At 38.5% G+C, this 21,397-nt stretch overlaps 1 long non-coding RNA gene across 1 annotated transcript; it reads right to left on the reverse strand.

Annotated features, from left to right (window-relative positions):
• Positions 1-20,176: 20,176 nt before the first annotated feature.
• On the reverse strand, positions 20,177-20,751 carry LOC131230604 (uncharacterized). The gene is made up of 2 exons (XR_009164044.1): positions 20,635-20,751; positions 20,177-20,526 (listed from the first exon to the last, which is right to left on the reverse strand). It is a non-coding gene; the product is annotated as an uncharacterized LOC131230604 (long non-coding RNA).
• Between the last annotated feature and the right edge of the window lie 646 nt (positions 20,752-21,397).

The raw sequence follows: 21,397 nt of genomic DNA on the forward strand, positions 1-21,397 counted from the left end.
CTTCTGCTCAACCTTCTTTCTAAACACCCACTTGTTGCTTAAAGCTTTCTTGCCCTTAGAAAATTTCACCATATCATAGGTGTGGTTCTTATGCAAGGATTCCATCTCCTCTTGCATAACTTTCAACCACTTCCCCTTATGCTCGTCGGCTAGAGCCTCAGAATAATCTTCTGGTTCTCCCCCATTAGTCAGTATAATGTACTCATGCGGTGAGTACCTCTTAGACGGTTGTCTGTCCTTAGATTACCTTCTCACCTGTGGCTCAACAGGTGGATCAAGTGGGGGCTGCTCTCCTGGTCCATCTTCTAATGGAACTCCCTCATCCTCTGCACCTTGTTGTACTCCCCTGTCATCAGGCACCACAGGAAGAATAATCGGATCCATGTCCTCTAGCTCACCTGAACTAGGCTAGTTCTTCTCTGGCTTACCAATGTCTTCTATAAACTGATCTTCAAAGAAAACCACATCTCTTCTCCTGACGAGCTTCTTCTCGGTCGGATCTCACAATCTGTAACCGAACTTTTCATCACCATACCCCAAGAACACACACTGCCTGATCTTCATATCGAGCTTAGACCTCTCGTCCTTTGGTACATGAACGGATGCCCTGCATCCAAACACCCTGAGATAACTGTACGATGGATCCTCTCCAGTCTACACCTTTTCAGACACTTCTTTATTCAACGGGGCTGATGGAGACCTGTTTATCAAATACATTGCTGTGTGCATTGCTTCTCCCCAGAACATCTTGGGCAATTTCGCATGGGATAAATGCATCTGATTCTCTTTATAATTGTACGATTCATTCGCTCAGCTATACCATTATGCTGGGGGGTCTTGGGATCCGTCTGTTTATGCTGTATACTCAGGGACTTACAATACTCATGAAAATCGCTAATATATTCACCACCATTGTCAGTGCGGATGTACTTCAATGATCTACTTGTCTCTCTCTTGACCATAGCATGAAACAATTTAAACACACCAAAGACCTCGTCCTTGAATTTCAAAGTATAAACTCAAACCCTCCTAGATGCATCATCTATAAAAGTGACAAAATACAATGCCCCACCCAAGGTTTTTGTCCTCATAGGACCACAAATATCAAAATAAACTAAATCTAATGCATGCACTTTATTAACATGAGAAGCAGTTTTAACAAATGAAACTCTATATTGTTTCTCTGATAAATAATCAATACAGGTTTTGAGAGGTATACCTGTCACGTCTGGAAGAAGCCGCTTCCTTACTAGTAGCTGAAGCCATTTTTCACTCATATGGCCTAGACGCTTGTGCCACATGTCAATAGCTAAATCTTTCGCTGCGTTCAACCCACCCTTGCACACACTAACACTTGCCTTGTAAAGGGTGCAACACTTCTTTTCTCTAACTATGATCAACGAACCCTTAATGAGTTTCCAGCACCCACCAGCAAAATGGCTTTCATAGCCATCATTATCTAACCTTCCCATCAATATCAAGTTGAGGCGAAGGTTCGGGATATGACTCACATCCCTGAGAACCAATGTGTAGCCCATATTGGTCTTCACACAAATAGCACCGACCCCTACGATCTTCAATACGCCAGAATTTTCCATCTTCACGGTCTCAAAGTCACCTGACTTATAACTTGTGAAGAAGTCCCTACGTGGAGTCTCATGAAAAGAGGCTCCCGAGTTTATCACCCAGTTAGTGTCTTGACTTGTAACCATAAGATAAACATCATGATCTACAGAAAGAATAACTATAATGTCGACATTTGAAACGATCGCAGTGGAATCCAATTCATCTTCCTTCTCCTTTCCTTTTCCTTTCTTGTCATTCTTATTCTTAAGACATTCATACTTATAGTGACCATTCTTGCCACAATTCCAACATTCAACATCCTTTTTGGTACTCGAATTGCCTCTTGATTTATCTTGGGCCTTCCCGCCCTTCCTGTTCTTTCCTCTCCCCCGTTCCTGTGTCACAAGAGCCTCTTGCTGAGTAGACCTCTGAGACTTCCTCCTTATCTCCTCATTGAAGAGATAACTGGTTACCTGTTCCATGGATACCTTTCTATCTGGTGCGGAGTTACTTAGAGACACTACCAATGTCTCCCAACTATCAGGCAATGAACTAACCAATAGTAGAGCCTGCAATTCATCTCCAAGACCATCTTCATAGCGGAGAGCTGGTTCACTATATTGTTAACCTCATTCATGTGCTCGGCCACAGAACCACTATCTTTGAACTTGAAATTCACAAGTTGTCATATCAAGAAAATCTTTTTGCCGGCTGTCTTCCTCTCATATAACCCTTCCAATTTCAGCCATCACTACCAAAAAAAGGGGCAAAGGCTACGGATTCAGTCCGTAGCTAGTCCGTAACACGACCGTCGTCGTAGGTGCCATAACGATAGGTCTGGAACCTATAGCTACGGATTAAGGTCAATGGCTACGGATTAAATCCGTAGCAATTATATCTGTAGCAAAAAACTTAAACAGCTATGGATATTATTTGTAGCTGAAAGTCTGTAGCAATAGGCCAAAATTTAAAAGGATACACCTGTATGATTATTGGCTACGGATTTAATCCGTAGCTATATGTTAAATAGCTACAGATATAATCCATAGTAATTATATCTGTAGCAAAAACTTCAAACAGCTACGGATATTATTTGTAGCTGAAAGTCTGTAGCAATATGCCAAAATTAAAAAGGCTACACCTGTCTGACTAGTGGATACGGTCAATATCCGTAGCTATTTTGTACATTGAAAAATTAAATCATTTGTTCATTCAATTACCACCTGTACAATCATTCATTCATTCAATTACAATCATTCATTCATTTAATTACAATTACAATCTTTCATTCATTCAATTACAATTACAATACTTCATTCAATTAATTACAATTACAATCAATTACAGTTACAATTACAATAATGCTGAAAATACAAATCTTTGGCTTCATTAGAGAAATATGCTCGACTTCACTCTAAAATTTCAACAGCTTCGTATATTCCACCATCCTACAAACAGTCATGTCATTCATAAATTAGATTGCCCATTGAAGAAAAGAAATACAGTGAAAGAAGTGCATCACGTATAACCACTTTTTTTTCTTAATGAATTAAAAAAAAAACTCAAAGAGGAATGAAATTGACACAAAAGAAATGATCTCACCATATGATTATAGGTTTAGGTTTTGGTTTAGGTTTAGGTTATAGGTTTAGGTTAAGGTTAGGCTATAGGTTATAATTAAATTTAGGTTATAGGTTAAGGTTTGGGTTATAGGTTTTGGTTTTGGTTTAGGTTAAGGTTTAGGTTATAGGTTATAGCTTTTGGGAACTTGATTACAGGTTAAGGTTTAGGTTTAGGAAATCGGGTTCGGCTTCGAGATCGGGTTTAGGTTTGGGTTTTCAAGTTTAGGTTTAGGTTAGGGAGTTGAGATTAGGATTAGGTGTAGGTTTGGGTTTAAGGATTTGAGAATACATTTAGGTTTGAAGTTTAGGTTTAAGTTAAAGGTTTTAGGAAAGGTTATAAGTTTAGGTTAGGTTTATTTTTAGGTTTAGGTTTAGGTTATAGGTTATAGCTTTAGGGAATTGAGAATGGGTTATGGTTTATGGAAAGGTTAGGTTTAGGTAATAGGTTTTGGGATTTGAGAATAGTTTTAGGTTATAAGTATATGTTTAGGTTAGGTTATAGGTTAAGGTTTAGGGATTTGAGTTTAGGCTATAGGTTTAGGTTTAGGGAATTGAGTTTAGGTTATAGGTTTAGGGAAAGATTAGGTTTAGGTAATAGGTTTTGAGATTTGGGAATAGTTTTAGGTTATAAGTATAGGTTTAGGTTAGGTTATAGGTTAAGGTTTAGGGATTTGAGTTTAGGTTATAGGATTAGGTTTAGGTTTAGGTTTAGGGATTTGAATTTAGGTTATAGGTTTAGGTTTAGGTTTTATGTTTAGGTTTAGGTTTATGTTTGGGTTTTGGAATTTGAGAATGGGTTCGGGTTTAGGTTATAGGTTTTGGTTTCGGTTTAGGTTATAGGTTTTGGGATTTGAGAATGGCTTCGGGTTTAGGTTATAAGTTTTGGTTTTGATTTTGGTTTAGGTTATAGGTTTTTGGATTTGAGAATGGGTTATGGTTTAGGTTTAGGAAATCGGGTTCAAGTTTGGGATTGGGTTTAAGTTTGGATTTTCAAGTTTAGGTTTAGGTTTAGGATAGGGAGTTGAGATTAGGATTAGGTGTAGGTTTAGGTTTAGGGAATTGAGTTTAGGTTATAGGTTTAGGGAGAGGTTAGGTTTAGGTAATAGGTTTTGGAATTTGGGAATAGTTTTAGGTTATAAGTTAGGTTTAGGTTAGGTTATAGGTTAAGGTTTAAGGATTTGAGTTTAGGTTATAGGATTACGTTACGGTTTAGGTTTAGGTTATAGGTTTTGGGATTTGAGAATGGGTTCGGGTTTAGGTTATAGGTTTTGGTTTTGGTTTTGGTTTTGATTATAGGTTTTGGTTTAGGTTATAGGTTTTTGAATTTGAGAATGGGTTCGAGTTTAGGTTATAAGTTATGGTTTTGGTTTAAGTTATAGGTTTTGATTTAGGTTATGGGTTATAGGTTTATGTTAAGGTTTAAGTTTAGGTTAAAGGTTTTGGGATTTGAGAATGAGTTCACGTTTAGGTTATAGGTTTTGGTTTTGGTTTAGGTTATAGGTTTTGGTATTTGAGAATGGGTTCGGGCTTATAGGTTTAGGTTTAGGTTATAGATTTTGGTTTAGGTTATATGTTTAGGTTTAGGCTATAGGTTTTCGTTTTGGTTTAGGTTTAGGTTATAAGTTTTGGTTTAGGTTATAGGTTATATGTTTTGATTTAGGTTATAGGTTATAGGTTTAGGTTTTAGGTTTTGGTTGTGGTTTTGATTTAGGTTATAGGTTATAGGTTTAGGTTAAGGTTTTAGGGAAAGGTAATAGGTTTTGATTTAGATTATAGGTTATAGGTTTAGGTTTTAGGTTTAGGTTTAGGTTTTGATTTATGTTATAGGTTATAGGTTTAGGTTTAGGTTATAAGTTTTGGGATTTGAGAATGGGTTCGGGCTTAGGTTATAGGTTTTGGTTTTGGTTTAGGTTATAGGTTTTGGGATTTGAGAATGGGTTCGAGTTTAGGTTATAAGTTTTGGTTTTGGTTTAGGTTTAGGTCATATGTTTTTGGATTTGAGGATGGGTTATGGTTTAGGTTTAGGAAATCGGGTTCAGGTTCGGGATTGGGTTTAAGTTTGGGTTTTCAAGTTTAGGTTTAGGTTTAGGTTTAGGTTAGGGAGTTGAGATTAGGATTAGGTGTAGGTTTTGCTTTAGGGAATTGAGTTTAGGTTATAGGTTTAGGGAAAGGTTAGGTTTAGGCAATAGGTTTTGGGATTTGGGAATGGTTTTAGGTTATAAGTATAGGTTTATGTTAGGTTATAGGTTAAGGTTTAGGGATTTGAGTTTAGGCTATAGGTTTAGGATTAAGTCTAGGTTTAGGTTTAGAGAATTGAGTTTAGGTTATAGGTTTAGGGAAAAGTTAGGTTTAGGTTATAGGTTTTGGGATTTGAGAATAGTTTTAGGTTTGGGTTTTATGTTTAGGTTTAGGTTTGGGTTTGGGTTTTGGGATTTGAGAATGGGTTCGGGTTTAGGTTATAGGTTATATGTTTAGGTTTAGGTTATAGGTTTTGGGATTTAAGAATGGGTTCGGGCTTAGGTTATAGGTTTTGGTTTTGGTTTAGGTAATAGGTTTTGGGATTTGAGAATGGGTTCGGGTTTAGGTTATAGGTTTTGCTTATAGGTTAAGGTTTAGGTTTAGGTTTAGGTTATAGTTTAGGGATTTGAGAATAGGTTCGGGTTTAGGTTATATGTTTTGGTTATAGGTTATAGGTTTATGTTAAGGTTTAGGTTATAGGTTATAGGTTTAGGTTATAGGTTTTTGGATTTGAGAATGGGTTATGGTTTAGGTTTAGGAAATTGTGTTCAGGTTCGGGATTGGGTTTAGGTTTAGGTCTAGGTTTAGGTTTAGGGAATTGAGTTTAGGTTATAGGTTTAGGGAAATGTCAGGTTTAGGTTATAGGTTTTGGGATTTGAAAATAGTTTTAGGTTTGGGTTTTGGGATTTGAGAATGGGTTCGGGTTTAGGTTATAGGTTTTGGTTTAGGTTATATGTTTAGATTTAGGTTATAGGTTTTGGGATTTGAGAATGGGTTCGGGCTTAGGTTATAGGTTTTGGTTTTGGTTTAGGTAGTACGTTTTGGGATTTGAGAATGGGTTCGGGCTTAGATTATAGGTTTTGGTTTTGGTTTAGGTTATAGGTTTTGGGATTTGAGAATGGGTTCGGGCTTAGGTTATAGGTTTTGGTTTTGGTTTAGGTAATAGGTTTTGGGATTTGAGAATGGGTTCGGGTTTAGGTTATAGGTTTTGCTTATAGGTTAAGGTTTAGGTTTAGGTTATAGGTTTAGGGATTTGAGAATGGGTTCGGGTTTAGGTCATATGTTTTGGTTATAGGTTATAGGTTTATGTTAAGGTTTAGGTTATAGGTTATAGGTTTAGGTTATAGGTTTTTGGATTTGAGAATAGGTTATGGTTTAGGTTTAGGAAATTGGGTTCAGGTTCGGGATTGGGTTTAGGTTTAGGTTTTCAAGTTTAGGTTTAGGTTTAGGTTAGGGAGTTGAGATTAGGATTAGGTGTAGGTTTAGGTTTAGGGAATTGAGTTTAGGTTATAGGTTTAGGGAGAGGTTAGGTTTAGGTAATAGGTTTTGAGATTTGGGAATAGTTTTAGGTTATAAGTATAGGTTTAGGTTAGGTTATAGGTTAAGGTTTAGGGATTTGAGTTTAGGTTATAGGATTAGGTTACGGTTTAGGTTTAGGTTTAGGGAATTGAGTTTAGGTTATAGGTTTAGGGAGAGGTTAGGTTTAGGTAATAGGTTTTGGGATTTGGGAATAATTTTAGGTTATAAGTATAGGTTTAGGTTAGGTTATAGGTTAAGGTTTAGGGATTTGAGTTTAGGCTATAGGTTTAGGTTTAGGTCTAGGTTGAGGTTTAGGGAATTGAGTTTAGGTTATAGGTTTAGGTTAAGGTTTAGGTTTAGGTTTCGGTTTGGGTTTTGGAATTTGAGAATGGGTTGATTTAGGCTATAGGTTTTGGCTTTGGTTTAGGTTATAAGTTTGGTTTAGGTTATAGATTTTAGGTTTAGGTTTACGTTTAGGTTATAGGATTTGAGAATGGGTTCGGGTTTTGGATATAGGTTTTGGTTTTGGTTTAGGTTATATGTTTTGATTTAGGTTATAGGTTATAGGTTTAGGTTTTAGGTTTTGCTTGTGGTTTTGATTTAGGTTATAGGTTATAGGTTTAGGTTAAGGTTTTAAGGAAAGGTAATAGGTTTTGATTTAGGTTATAGGTTATAGGTTTAGGTTTTAGGTTTAGGTTTAGGTTTTGATTTATGTTATAGGTTATAGGTTTAGATTTAGAAAATCGGGTTCAGGTTCGGGATTGGGTTTAAGTTTGGGTTTTCAAGTTTAGGTTTAGGTTTAGGTTAGGGAGTTAAGATTAGGATTAGGTGTAGGTTTCGGTTTAGGGAATTGAGTTTAAGTTATAGGTTTAGGGAAAGGTTAGGTTTAGGTTATAGGTTTAAGTTAAGGTTGAGGTTTAGGTTATAGGTTAAGGTTTTAGGTCATGGGTTTTGATTTAGGTTATAGGTTATAGGTATAAGTTAAGGTTTAGGTTTAGGTTTAGGTTTAGGTTTAGGTTATAAGATATAGGTTTAGGGAATTGAGAATAGATTAAGGTTTAGGTTTAGGAAATCGGGTTTGGGTTCGGGATCGGGTTTATGTTTGGGTTTTCAAGTTTAGGTATAAGTTTAGGTTAGGGAGTTAAGATTAGGATTAGGTGTAGGTTTAAGTTTAGGGATTTGAGAATACATTTAGGTTATAGGTTTAGGTTTAGGTTTTAGGTTTTAGGTTAAGGTTATATGTTTAGGTTAAGGTTTAGGTTTAAGTTAAGGTTGAGGTTTTAGGTCATGGGTTTTGGTTTTGGTTATAGGTTATAGGTATAAGGTTTAGGTTTTGGGATTTGATTAAGTTTAGGTTATAAGATATAGGTTTAGGGAATTGAGAATAGGTTAAGGTTTAGGTTTAGGAAATCGGGTTTGGGTTCGGGATCGGGTTTATGTTTGGGTTTTCAAGTTTAGGTTTAGGTTTAGGTTAGGGAGTTAAGATTAGGATTAGGTGTAGGTTTAGGTTTAGGGATTTGAGAATACATTTATGTTATAGGTTTAGGTTTAGGTTTTAGGTTTAAGGTTAAGGTTATATGTTTAGGTTGAGGTTTAGGTTTAAGTTAATGTTGAAGTTTAGATTATAAGTTAAGGTTTCAGGTCATAGGTTTTGGTTTAGGTTAAGGTTATAGGTATAGGTTAAGGTTTAAGTTTAGGTTATAAGATATAGGTTTAGGGAATTGAGAATAGGTTAAAGTTTAGGTTTAGGAAATCAGGTTTGGGTTCGGGATCGGGTTTATGTTTGGGTTTTCAAGTTTAGGTATAGGTTTAGGTTAGGGAGTTAAGATTAGGATTAGGTATAGGTTTAGGTTTAGGGATTTGAGAATACATTTAGGTTATAGGTTTAGGTTTAGGTTTTAGGTTTTAGGTTAAGGTTATATGTTTAGGTTGAGGTTTAGGTTTAAGTTAATGTTGAGGTTTAGGTTTAGGTTATAGGTTAAGGTTTTAGGTCATAGGTTTTGGTTTAGGTTAAGGTTATAGGTATAGGTTAAGGTTTAGGTTTAGGTTTACGTTTAGGTTATAAGATATAGGTTTAGGGAATTGAGAATAGGTTAAGGTTTAGGTTTAGGTTTTGGGTTTAGGTTTAGGTTTTAGGTTTTAAGTTAAGGTTTAGGTTTAGGTTAAGGTTGAGGTTTACGTTATAGGTTAAGGTTTTAGGTCATAGGTTTTGGTTTTGGTTAAGGGTATGGTCCTTGCAAATACAGATATAAATACGACCATCCGACACAAATGCCAGGCCCTTCCAATGCTATCCATAAAAAATGGACAGCTTCATCATGGTCATAATAGCGGTTCCCTCTTTCCAGGGAACCCCGCTCTTCCGAATAGCTCCGACACACATCCGGGTCTGCTCCATTAATTTCGATCAAATACATAAACACGGCCTGTCCAAATGGCCAGACCCCTCCAATGTTGTCCATAGGAAATGGACAGCTTCATCATGGTCATAACAGCAGTTCCCACCTTCCAGGGACCCCCGCTCATCCGGATAGCTCCGACGCACATCCAGGTTTGCTCCATTAATTTCGAGCAAATTTAATGGAGCAAATATGTAACTACTTGGTCTCAAATACTTACTTTATAAAAGAAAATCTCCCATGTTTTCTCAAATTTTTCATTTCGATCTTTTTTAGCTCAAATCCATGTCAATGCATGAGAATCATGCATAAACATGGATTTTAAGCAAAATACATGAGGAAAATTACAACATAGATATCATGCACACGATATCACATAATGTATTGTTTGATGAACTACACATGTGCATTCTTGACAAGAGATGTACCAGATGCTTGAATCTGAAATATGCAGCTCCAACCCTCCCACATGCAACATCTGGTTATCAGTATCAGCTGGGTGTAAGAAGCTAGAAAAACACACGCAGAAGAAATTAGTGAGCAAAACAAACATTGAGAAACACGAAAAGCTAAGAAAATGGAAGACTTACTCATTAAACTCGGTAAGATAACATGCAGATCACTTTGATCACCTAAAACAAGGAAAGAAAGGAATACAAATTAGACTATCAAAACAAGCATGTATGGCATAGCCATCACTATAAAACATGACATTTCTCTAAGCAAAGCTGCTCACCGGGAGTCCGTTGGTCATTCTCAGCATCAGCAAACAGGTCCCTTGCATTCTTTTCAGTCTCTCTAACATATTTACTTAGGACTCAAGGCCCATTAAACAAAAGGCTAACGGTTAATTGAAAAAGGCCCATAGGATATTTTTCATTTTTAGCTGTCCAAAAATATTCATACCCCTCCGGCGCTGGCAGCCTTTTCTGAAACAATCAGAACTTTAGCCTTCCTCAGAACATCAATTGCTTGCGGCGTACAGGGCATATTTGAACCTAGCACCTAGACAAGTATGTATTATTGGCAGAAAAGACAACTAAAATGGTATTCTAAACCTTGCTTGAAGAGGAAGAAGAACTCACTCTATTATCATTTCCACCAGATGCTAGTTCATGATTATCATAAGACCACTTCAGCCCACATACCTAAAATGAGAAAACCAACCGTCAAAGCCAGGGAACAGTAGAAATACTAGATGAAGCATCAAAAGAAGAACTAATGCTTATCACAGATGATTTCCAATCTATAAGACGAAACAGTTAGCACATCTAATTTGAAAAGAAACAATTTAAAAGTAAAAGGAAGAAGAGTTTAGCACATCTACTTTAAAAAGGAAAATGTCTAAAGATCAATCATCAATTCAACATAGCCTTGTCCCAGCTATTTGGGCTCAATGAATCCTGTTTAAACCGGAATTTCATGATAGCTTGGTAAAAGTTCAAAAACTGGCAGCCCACTTAACATAAACGCTCCTCCCTTACCCGAGCAGGGGAGCGGCTGGCGCAATCACAACCAGGTGGAGTTGGAAAGATCAATATGATGATGAGAACAAATCACATACAGCTGATCCAACACACAGGTATAGCCCACTTTATGAGTAGACCTGCCTAATTTGTGCCACATGATCTTCATTGTGGGGGGACTAATATCCTGATCTAACAGCCTACCATTTTATCTATGAATGCTTAGTTTTTGAATCTTCCTTGAAAATGGTAGAACTTACAATCATGGAGGACAAACTGCTACATTGCTGTCTAACCATGATGAGAAGTTTTTGAGGATAGGCGTGGCTTTGTGGGCCACAGAAGTTTTAGATCAAGCTAATTTTAATGTTTTCCCTCCATCTAGGTTTATTTGACTTTGTGAACAGGTTGGTGGAAAATAAACAGTCTAATTTGACTGATTTTGAATATAAATAGTCTGAATATTGATTGCTGATTTTGTTCTATACATTAGAACCAAAACTCTCTTCCACCACCTTTGGAATTTCACAATTAAGACATAAGAAATCTGTATGAACAAACGATTTCTATATGAACAACTACCCCTTATTTTCAGAAATGACCTACTAGTGTAAATTAATAAAACAGGTGTAAGACCCGTGTCCTAATCCGTACCATTCTGTTAGCTTCCGCGGTCCTTCCGGTCAAATTCTGGCAACCTTCACACCGTATTTGGTGTTTGCGCACGATCTTAAGCCAGGTCCCGCACACCGACGTCGTCTCGATCCGAAACTTATGTCTTGGTGATCGCGTCGTCGCCGCGGTTCCAACGCCGTGACTTGCGCACCGAACCGATACCCAGGTAAGAAGATGCCGATCAGCGTTTATTCCGAAGAAACACCGCGCGTTGCGGATTTCGAGGGAATCTCTACACAATTAGTTCCACTAATTAACCATAAATGCAACCATACCTCAAAGTACCTCACCCATTCCCTCTTTTTCCAAAAGTCCACCATCTTTCCACCTCACCATTCCTCTTTTCTCATTTTCAACCTCAACCATCCCTCTTCTCCACCAATTTCAAACTAAACCATACCTCTCATCACTCCTTTCTTACAACCACCACTCCACCCATCCCTCCATCCATTATTTCTATCTCTCCCTCTCATTCTCTAGCAAATTTTCCTAATCCCATGAGAAATTTCACTCATCCAACACTCCCTCTCAACTTCAAGTGTGGCCCACCCTCTCATCTCCAATCTCAACCATTCATCCTTCATCAATCTCCATTAAAAGTGAAGGTAAGGAGCTAAGGTGTCCAAGGGAGCTAGGAGAAGGAAGATAAGGTGGGTGTTTTTCCATTAATTTAAATTTTAGGGCCCACTTGTTGGTGGGACCCATTTGGATGTATGTGATTTAATCTAGAGGGCCCATAGTGGCGGGGTTCCTCTATCTCACCGTGTATCTCTCTTTATCTCTCTCCTTCTTTCTTTGTAATGGTGTGGATCCCACCAATAGGTCACATCTCCTCCGTCCATCTACATCAAACGGTGTGGCCCACTCTATTATAGGTGATGATCCGCACCCTCTATTGTTGGGATGGGTCCGATGCATCTTTTATAGGTATATATATATATGTATGTTATATTATATATACTTATGTATATGATATATAATATAATAAGTACTTATATATATATACAATATTAGATAAATATTAAATATATCTGTATATATATATATTGGTGGGCCACATTCACGTGGGACCCACCACATTTTTATGAATATATACAGACCGTCCAGCGTCCCTGGACGCTGGACGCTGCAACAACGGCCCTTTTAAAAAAAAAAAAAAAAAGGGAAAGGGAGTGGTGGGCCACTCATGCAGGCCCCACTTTGATGTATATGTAAGATCCAAACCGTCCATATTGTTCCTCAACTCATTTTAGGCGTTGAGCCGAAAAATGAAGTTGATCCCATTTTCTGGCGGGCCGTACCATAGGAAACAGTGTTCCTACTTTTGGTTTACTTCCTAAGGCTCCTGCATATCAAAAATAGCCCGATATTGGACTCTATGGGCTTGTATCAAGCCATAGGGACCCATGGGGAGTGGATTTTGCGGATGTGGGCCCGTCTATGAAAATCCGTAAAAAATAATAAAAAAAAAAACAAAGAGGAGGGCGTGGCCAGCTGCTGCCACGCCGTCGGCGGTGACGGACGGCGCGGCCGGGGCTCACGGCCCGGTATGGGCCCCACGTGATGCGTTTGGACATCAACACCGTGCATTTGACGGTCCCCAATTGTACACGTCCACCCCGAAAATTAGCAATAAATGGAACTTAGGTGGGCCACACCATCCGAAATCATATAAAGACATGTCTAAACATATAAAAGCACTTGGTGGGGCCTACGAGTTTTGGATGCAAGTGAAACTTGATTTGGACCCTTAAAATTATGGGACACACATGAATGGGATGGATTGTGAATCACATCTCGGTGTGCCCCGAAACAAAAAAATAAAAATAAAATAAAAATAAAAATTAATTAAAAGCTGTAGAAAAGGTAATGGCGGGCGGCCGTGTAGGCAGGACCCACGGCTCCATCCGTGGGCCCCACCATGATGTATATTTCGTATCCACACCGTCCATTTGGTGGGCCACTATTTGACATGGACCCCCCTCGAAAATCAGGTTAATCCAGCGCTCGGGCGGCCCACATCACAAGAAACAGTGTGAATTGAACTCTACCATTGAAACCCTTTCTGGGTCCACGTGTTCGTTCGCACGTGTGTATGCATGTGGGTGTGTGTGCACGTGTGTGAATGTGTGTGTGTGGGCATACATATCTATATATGTATATACATATATATGTGTATATATATATATAATATTGTATTATATTATTATTATATATAATATTGTATATGTCTACATATAATAATATTATATATAATATATATATATATATATATATATATATATATATATATATATATATATATATTTGATGGTGGGCCTATATGGGCCCCACCATGATGCAAGTGTTACATCCAAGTTGTTCAACCATATGGCCGTTGTTGAGGCCCACCTGGATGTGTATTTGTGGCCATTATTGAGGCCCACCTTGATATATATATAAGGCCCATGAGGTTAGGCCCATTCGACGTATTGGTGGCCCGATGATGAGGCCCACTCTGATATATATAAGGGCCATGTTACGAGACCCATTGTGATGTTTTCAAAGGCTCATGGAGTATGACCCATTGCAATGTACATAAGGCCCACTAATGCGGCCCACTTGATTTATATAAGGCCCATAGGAGATGGCCCATTTAATATATCTGAGAACTATGGGTCGAGGCCCAATGAGATGTATATTAGTCCATTGCAATGTGTGATTTCCTATGGTTTGTGTAATGGTGCTTTATGGCGGGCTAAGCCTTGGGAACAATGTTGGTTTGACGTCCACATTGTAAGGACAATGTTGGTTAAATGTCCGCATTGTCATACTCCTTAAGGCCACTGATAGGTTCATATTTATACTCTGCAGGCCGTCTAGGCCCATTTCTGTGATACGCAGAGCCCATCCCTATATGCATGTTTAGTATAGATCCATGGTTCATGATCATTCGCATCATATGTATGCCTGACATGAGGAGTGACCGATCATAGCATATGCCTTTGGGCAGACTGTTTATGGGCTCCCTGATAGGCGGAGTTGCCCCATATAAGTGCATGGTACATACAGACTGTTGCATGACTGATAATGTGACTCATGCACTTGCATTTGTGTGATTATAGTTACTATGTGCCCTAGCGACATCAGGGCCATAGCCTCCACAGATACATCGTGGATGGCAGGATTGGAGACTGAAAATATTTAGTTTTAGCATACGGGCGCCATAGATATCTCTGGGTGAAAATCCCTAAACCCGATGGTACCGGAGGATGACTCCAACGTCGAGACCGAGTGGATACACGAGCGCGCGAGGGCCGAATACCAGGAGGCCGCGTCTCCCACCGTGTCGTGGTCGGTTGGAAAGGAGTGTGGCCTTACTCGCCCGAGGGTAGGGGGCAATACTAGGTGAGTTTGACCAGCTCGTGAATGGGTCCGCTATCGACGTCTCCGGATAGGTATTGGCGGACTATTGGTCGGGCGGATAGTGAGGTTTCTTACGCTCATTTGGTCTGTGCGGGAGAGCGACATTGCCATTTGGAGTGTATTGAACCCGGTGATTATCCCAGAATGAGAACTGTCTTGATACATGTTGAGGATTGGCATGCTTGAGTTGCATCTTGCATCGCATGGCCGTGTTATGGCCGATAGCATTCATATCTTGCACCGCATAGCCTTGGTACGGCTGATTGCATTCATGTGCTCATCATCATGATTTCGCATCACTCTGACCTTACATTTTGAGCACGTCTATATTGCGCACACACTTACACCACCCTCTAAGCTTTCCATAAGCTTATGCACGATTGATGCGTGCAGGTGACGTCAGGCAATCGCAGCCATAGTCTCGTTGTAGTTGGAGCGTGCAGCCGAGCTTCTGGAGTTCTGTTTCTTTTGTTACATTGTATTTTCCTTTTCTTTCGCATTGTACTTAAAAAGTTTTTGATCTTAGTGGATTTTGTGGTGGTGTTCTTGTGGTTATTGTTTGTGGGTTATGCTTTTGTTATGCTCATTATGATTCAGACTGATGACTTGAAATCCTCCTTGTAGTATCCCAGGATCGGAACCTGGTGAATGGGTGCCGGGATCCGAAAATGGGGTTCTACGGAGGCTGTCGGCGCCGGATTCGGCGATCGGGAATTTTGTGAGCCCGGTTTCCGAGTTCGGGGCGTGACAACAGGAGTCCAAAAATTCACCCAAACAGGTAGATGTCACTGAAGCATATAGGAAAACTGAGAGAGAGAATTTACCTGGATGACAACAATGTTATGCCTCTTACTATCAGCTTCTTGACGAGCAACTAATTGGATTGTTAAGATGTGTGTGGTAACCTACAAATAAATGGTTTTGAACATCAAGAGATTCATGCGTGGTGGAGAGTAAAAAATCAGAAGTAGGCAATAATCGGAATATGAACTAATACAGATGGGCAATAACACTTACTCAAATGACAATGGAAATCGTGTCAGTCCACTAAATGGGCACCAGTGAACCTTCCGCGTTTTGTTGAGTCAAGTTGAGTTTCTTTCAAGTCTTGACTAAATTGAATTTTTCCCCCCCAAGTCTTGATGGTATATGATCAAGTCGACTTGATTGGGCGAAGTTGAGTTTTCATGTTTAGCCAAGGTTACTACCATTGAATGCACATGAGAGCCCTTACTAGCAATGTCAATAACCAAAATACATCTTATTTATTTATTTATTGGGGGGATCATCATTTTCCAACTACTTGTATGAGAGTTTCATTCAAGCAAAAATTCAGAATCTTTCTACTACTAATATCAGGCTACAATTTTCAAGCATCGTTATTTTCCAATTTTGATGCAGTTTAATATGTATTTGTGTAATTGTATAGGGATATTCTAGCACTTGGAAGCATACAAATATACAATAGAAGGCAAAAATCAGCAGCAACTCCCATTGCGAAAATGAATGAGACCCATTGAATTTTTTTTTTTTTAAAAGGTGAATACACACAGTCATAGTCTCTTTCCAACTGCATTTATAACTAGAATTTGGTGAGTCTTCTAATGCAAAAAACAATTCATTGAGCAGGGGATGACAAAAATAAGGGCAAAAAAAAGTGTCCTACAATCTGATTGTAGCTCAAATTGGGAAAACATGTTTTTAGAGATCCCTGTGCTAATAGTTCCCTGTCGAACAAGAAAAGACTATCCACAAGAAAATGTATAAATTGAAGAGACGTGTCTTTCATGTACTATCAAATGAAACTAATATAAAAAATAAATGAAACTTGCTTGAAGATTTTGAGATAGAAATTACATTTTTTCTGCTCTTGCAAGATAGGTTACATAAGAGTGCAGGCGGAGTGTATTGGTGCATGTCCCATTAGACAAATGATAGGAAAATATATTTTGGAGCTTTGGGGACCTCAAACTTCCTCAGCTTCCTTAGAGAGAGAGAGAGAGAGAGAGAGAGAGAGAGAGAGAGAGAGAGAGAGAGAGAACAACAATGACTTAATAAAATTGTTCACAAAAAAAACAACAACTAGATAAATCAAACCATATTATATGGAAAGACACACATGATTGAGGTGAATTCAGGTGTCAACTATCAAAGTCTAAGGCAGACGTTAATCTTTCAACGTAGCTATTCACTAGCTAGTGATATGGATTTTTTTTCCACAATATGCAAACCATTATTCTGTGTGAAGATGCCAAGTTAACATTTATGAATTATTAAGACTTTGAAGATGCCTATCAAAGAGATGATGAGACCATTGAAAAACATAATGACAATAACATAAGTTGCATTAGTAATTACTACATCAAAGTTTACTCATACAACAAAAGATTTAACAATGCAAGACAAACGGATCAACAAATAGGTTCCACCAATGGACCCCACACGCTGGCCAATTAAGGCCTGTGGCAAAAATCCCATCCAATTGGACCATGGGGTCCACAATCCAATCAATAGTCCATCAAATGGCATAATTGCTTGTGGGACAAACAGAGCCAACTGGATGGATGAAACAACGGAGCAATTGGACTTAGGGGGCAACAAGTCCAATTAGCTGGGTATTTTTAGAGTTACTACAAACAATATATGCAAAAGTAGGGCTTTTGTACAACCATAGAGCCCTAAAGAGAGCCATACAGTTGTGGATAAACAGTTTTGAGAGTGTTTGGATCTTTGGATGGGATATTTAATAACATTTTAACTTTACTAATTGATTTGTAGTAGTTGAGGTATTTTAGGAATGTTTTGTTAAAGGACCAATAGGCTTTTAGCCTTGGCTTCAGTGAATTTTGATTGGGACTTGTGTCATTGCCTATATAACCAAAATCCAAGTAGTTAGCCTTGTTCTAATGTGTGGGGTTCAAACGTACCTCCTAGGGTGGAAGCTCTCTATGTTGGAATAGTTTGTTGGAATCTATGATAAAGATTAAAACAGAAATGTATCGAAAGATAATAGTTTGTTCAAATTATTTTAATGTACTGAAAAGGGATGTTGGCATAGTTCACATAATAGAAATACAAACCTGTGAAAAAATTCCGTCAACAATCCTGTATGTGAGAGCATGGTTACCATATCTAATAAGATTCTCTTTATCAATCAAGAAATCATGATCCATATCTAGCTCCCAAAATTTGCAATATATCGCATAGAAATGTTCATAGGAGAAGTACCTGTAAAAAAAAATTATAAAAAAAAAGAGGGAAAAATAAAACAGGAATTTGACAGATGAAGTTAACTCTTTTGCCATGAATCTTACAGCAGGAAGCATTTCAATGGACAAATGCATTCGGTAGTGTCACCTTTAATCCATAGTTGCTGCATTAATATATAAGAATCAATTCTCTTATGCTTAACCACGATAAGAAATCATTCTATAAGAATCAATTCTCTTGTGCGTAACCATGATAAGAAATCATTCCTTAAGCCATTTTCCACATCTTCTGAATATATTAAACATACAAAACCATGATAAGAAACCATGTTTTAGAAGCACAATTTGGGCCAGTTGCAATTCCACTCAGTGCAAAAACAGGTAACTTCCATGCTGTTTGTAACCAAATAATAGGTCGATCCAGTGATGAAGATTAAAGCTTACATATTCACTTTCTAAGGCTTCTCGGTTTCTGTCTATGAATTCTTCAGGGGAGCCCTGTGTCATTGATTTCAAATTCGGTTGACTTTTTGAAGGGCACTAGCTATCAGAAAAGTTTCAGTCAAGCCTCTCAAAAGAAACAATTCACTGATTAGAAGGTTATGTTCAATTTGATATAAGATGATGTTTCAAGCAAGAAAATATTACTGATGCATTGAAATGGGAACTGCTCACATCATCTCAACTCAGTAGCTGAAAGCTTGATACATATAGGAACCTAACAACTAGTTAGATGGTTTCTGAAATGTCTTTGACTGACTTATAGTTTGAATCTATGAGTTTTGGTCATATCTTTTTTTTTGGACAAATTGTGGGCCCCACAATCAGATTACCTATAATATCCCGTTACAACTTAAGAATTTAATAGGCATCTGAGTGACTTCTTGAGGTTTTTCACGGTCATGGCCTAAATATCAAAGAACTCTAACAACTCAGGCTACATGCAAACCAAACTCAAACTACTTCAGGAGTGACCAAGCCCATTTACTATCAACCGGTGAAGAAAAAGGGACACCAACTAGACAATCTTAACTGTTGGAACCACCTAACCATACCATCGTGTCCTATAGATCCAATGGCTCACATTGTTTAGGTCCATTTATGTGTTGGAGAGCCATCTTAGACCTATGCATGATACAAAAGAAAGAATCAAAGTTACATTACCTCCTTCAGTAGCCATGACAGATTAGAGCAAGAACACAGAACAAATGCAAGTTGTGCGATTGAGGGACGGATTTCGTGAAAATAAAAAAGTTTGTTCACTGGCAAGGTTTTCCCCTCTTCTTTTTTTTTTTTTTTTTTTTTTTGCATCAACTAAGGTGATGGCAGCAACCCTTTTTTTTTTCAAGAGGGCCATGCCCATAATCTTTGATAAAAGAAACGAAGACGTACAAGCTACACTTTTGGGTGGGCTCCACAAAAAACATCAGGCCTCACCTATCATATCGGAAAATAGAAGACTGGAAAGGGGAATGAAAAAAATCAAAGCATGCTAAGCAGCCACTTAAAATGTAGAAAACTTCAGCTTCTACACCTCCTTGCCAACCAATAGCAAGGAGACAATTCCTACTCACCCTCCGCCAGCTACTACCCGTCACCCTGCATTATCCAGATACTCTAAACAAACAAACAAAAAATCTGTAGCCTAAGTCTCTGCAACAGATAGACTGGATCTGCCCCGCCCTCCCATACAAAGTCTTTGAACGTAGCCCAATCTGCTACTGAGAAAATCATTTCCTTTGGCGATTGCATCTAATGACTGAGCAACAATGCAGACAACTAGCAAAATTTGGAGTATTTTATCGTAACTCGCAAAAACATATCATGGTAATTCTTATGCAGACAACTAATATAGCTGAAAGACATTGAAAATGCTTCAGATTTAAAGAAACGATTTCCTCACATTTGAAGCACTTGAAGCGAGAAAAAAAAAACATTAAAATTAACAACTTGCTTGGGAGCAGGAAATAGCAATACCTGTAAAATTACAATGATGACTTCCCAAAGTTTTAGTTATCGTCTATAAGCCTTGTAGTCATATGAGAACAAGTTTGACAAAACATAAGATAAACTTAGCTTGAGCTCTTTTTGGAATTGATGTAATTGTGGATACCATCAAACAGTATTCATACTACTGACCTCTACCCTAAAAGAAACAAGTCTAATGAAGGATGGATTCTTCATCATCATCTACATGGGCAGGGGATACAGAGTTGTTGAACCTGAACAGAACATAATAAAGTATAAATGAAAATTAGTAAAAGAACAGATGCATGCAATGCCAAGCATCTACACTGTAAGCAACTATGGCACTCCTTATCCAGTAAATAAAATAACAACATGAAACATTCCTTGTTGAGCCATTTCATCAAACAGTTAGCATGCATGAAATATAGGAGGAATGTTTTATTTTTATTTTTTTCCTTACAAGAAGAAAAAGAAAAGGAAAGAGGAACAATCCACCACAACCCAATCTACCCATACCCTACTCATCTTCGAGCCTGCTGAGATTCAACAGCAAATCACCATCACCACATCTTCAACTGGCTGCCACAACTCTGCGGCACACAACTGCCGAGCCCATCAAAACCTCTGCTTCCACCCTCTCCATTTGGCATCACCATCACCATCACCACAACTCCACCAGCTGCATTACAGATCCATAAAAAATCCATCAAATCCTATAAAACAAAAAAGGAGAAGAAGAAAAAGCATACTGTCTATGTAGGATTAGGGCATCGAACTGGGTGCTCACTTGGCAACCATCCTCGTTGAAATCCTCGTATCTGATCCACTCGTTGAACTCAGAGGGTTAGAGCTACTCACTGATGCTATTTAGGACATGCAAAAAAATAGAGAGAGAGAGAGAGAGGTTGGGAAATAGAGAGGGGAATGGGGCCAAGAGACAGAGATCGAGAGAGGGCGAGGGAAAGGGATAGGTTGAGTGCGAGAGAGAGAGAGGGTGAGGGAGCGTGGGAGATGGAGAGATGGCGGGGGAAAGGGAGAGGCTGAGTGCGAGAAAGAGAGAGGGTTTGGGTTTTGGGAGATGGGCGCGTGGGATTTCTTTAGGAGAAAGGGCACGCGCGGGACGATTAGCGCGGACAGTTTGGGTTTTAGGGGTGACGGACGACACCTTCAGTGCTTACTTTTAGCACTCGTGGGGCCCACCGTAATGTATGTTAGTTATCCACTCCATCCATTCATTTTAACAGATCATTTTAACAATTGATTCAAAAAAGGATGCATATCGAAGCTGTAAACGTACCACATAACATATTAACGATAAATATTTATTTTTAATTATTTCTTATGGTGTGGTCCACTTAGACCTTCAATCTACCTAGTTTTTAGGCTCATCCACTGAAATTATATATAAGAATTGATGGGTGGCTTAGATAAAACACATACATTCCAACGGGCCTCATGGAGCCCCTTAAGCACCATCCATCTCTAATAAGATCCTGGTGGGGATGTGGTTTTAGCTACAGATTAAGTAGGTTTTAGCTACGGATTAAATC

Source organism: Magnolia sinica, chromosome 2 (assembly GCF_029962835.1).
Source record: "Magnolia sinica isolate HGM2019 chromosome 2, MsV1, whole genome shotgun sequence".
Taxonomy (NCBI): domain Eukaryota; kingdom Viridiplantae; phylum Streptophyta; class Magnoliopsida; order Magnoliales; family Magnoliaceae; genus Magnolia; species Magnolia sinica.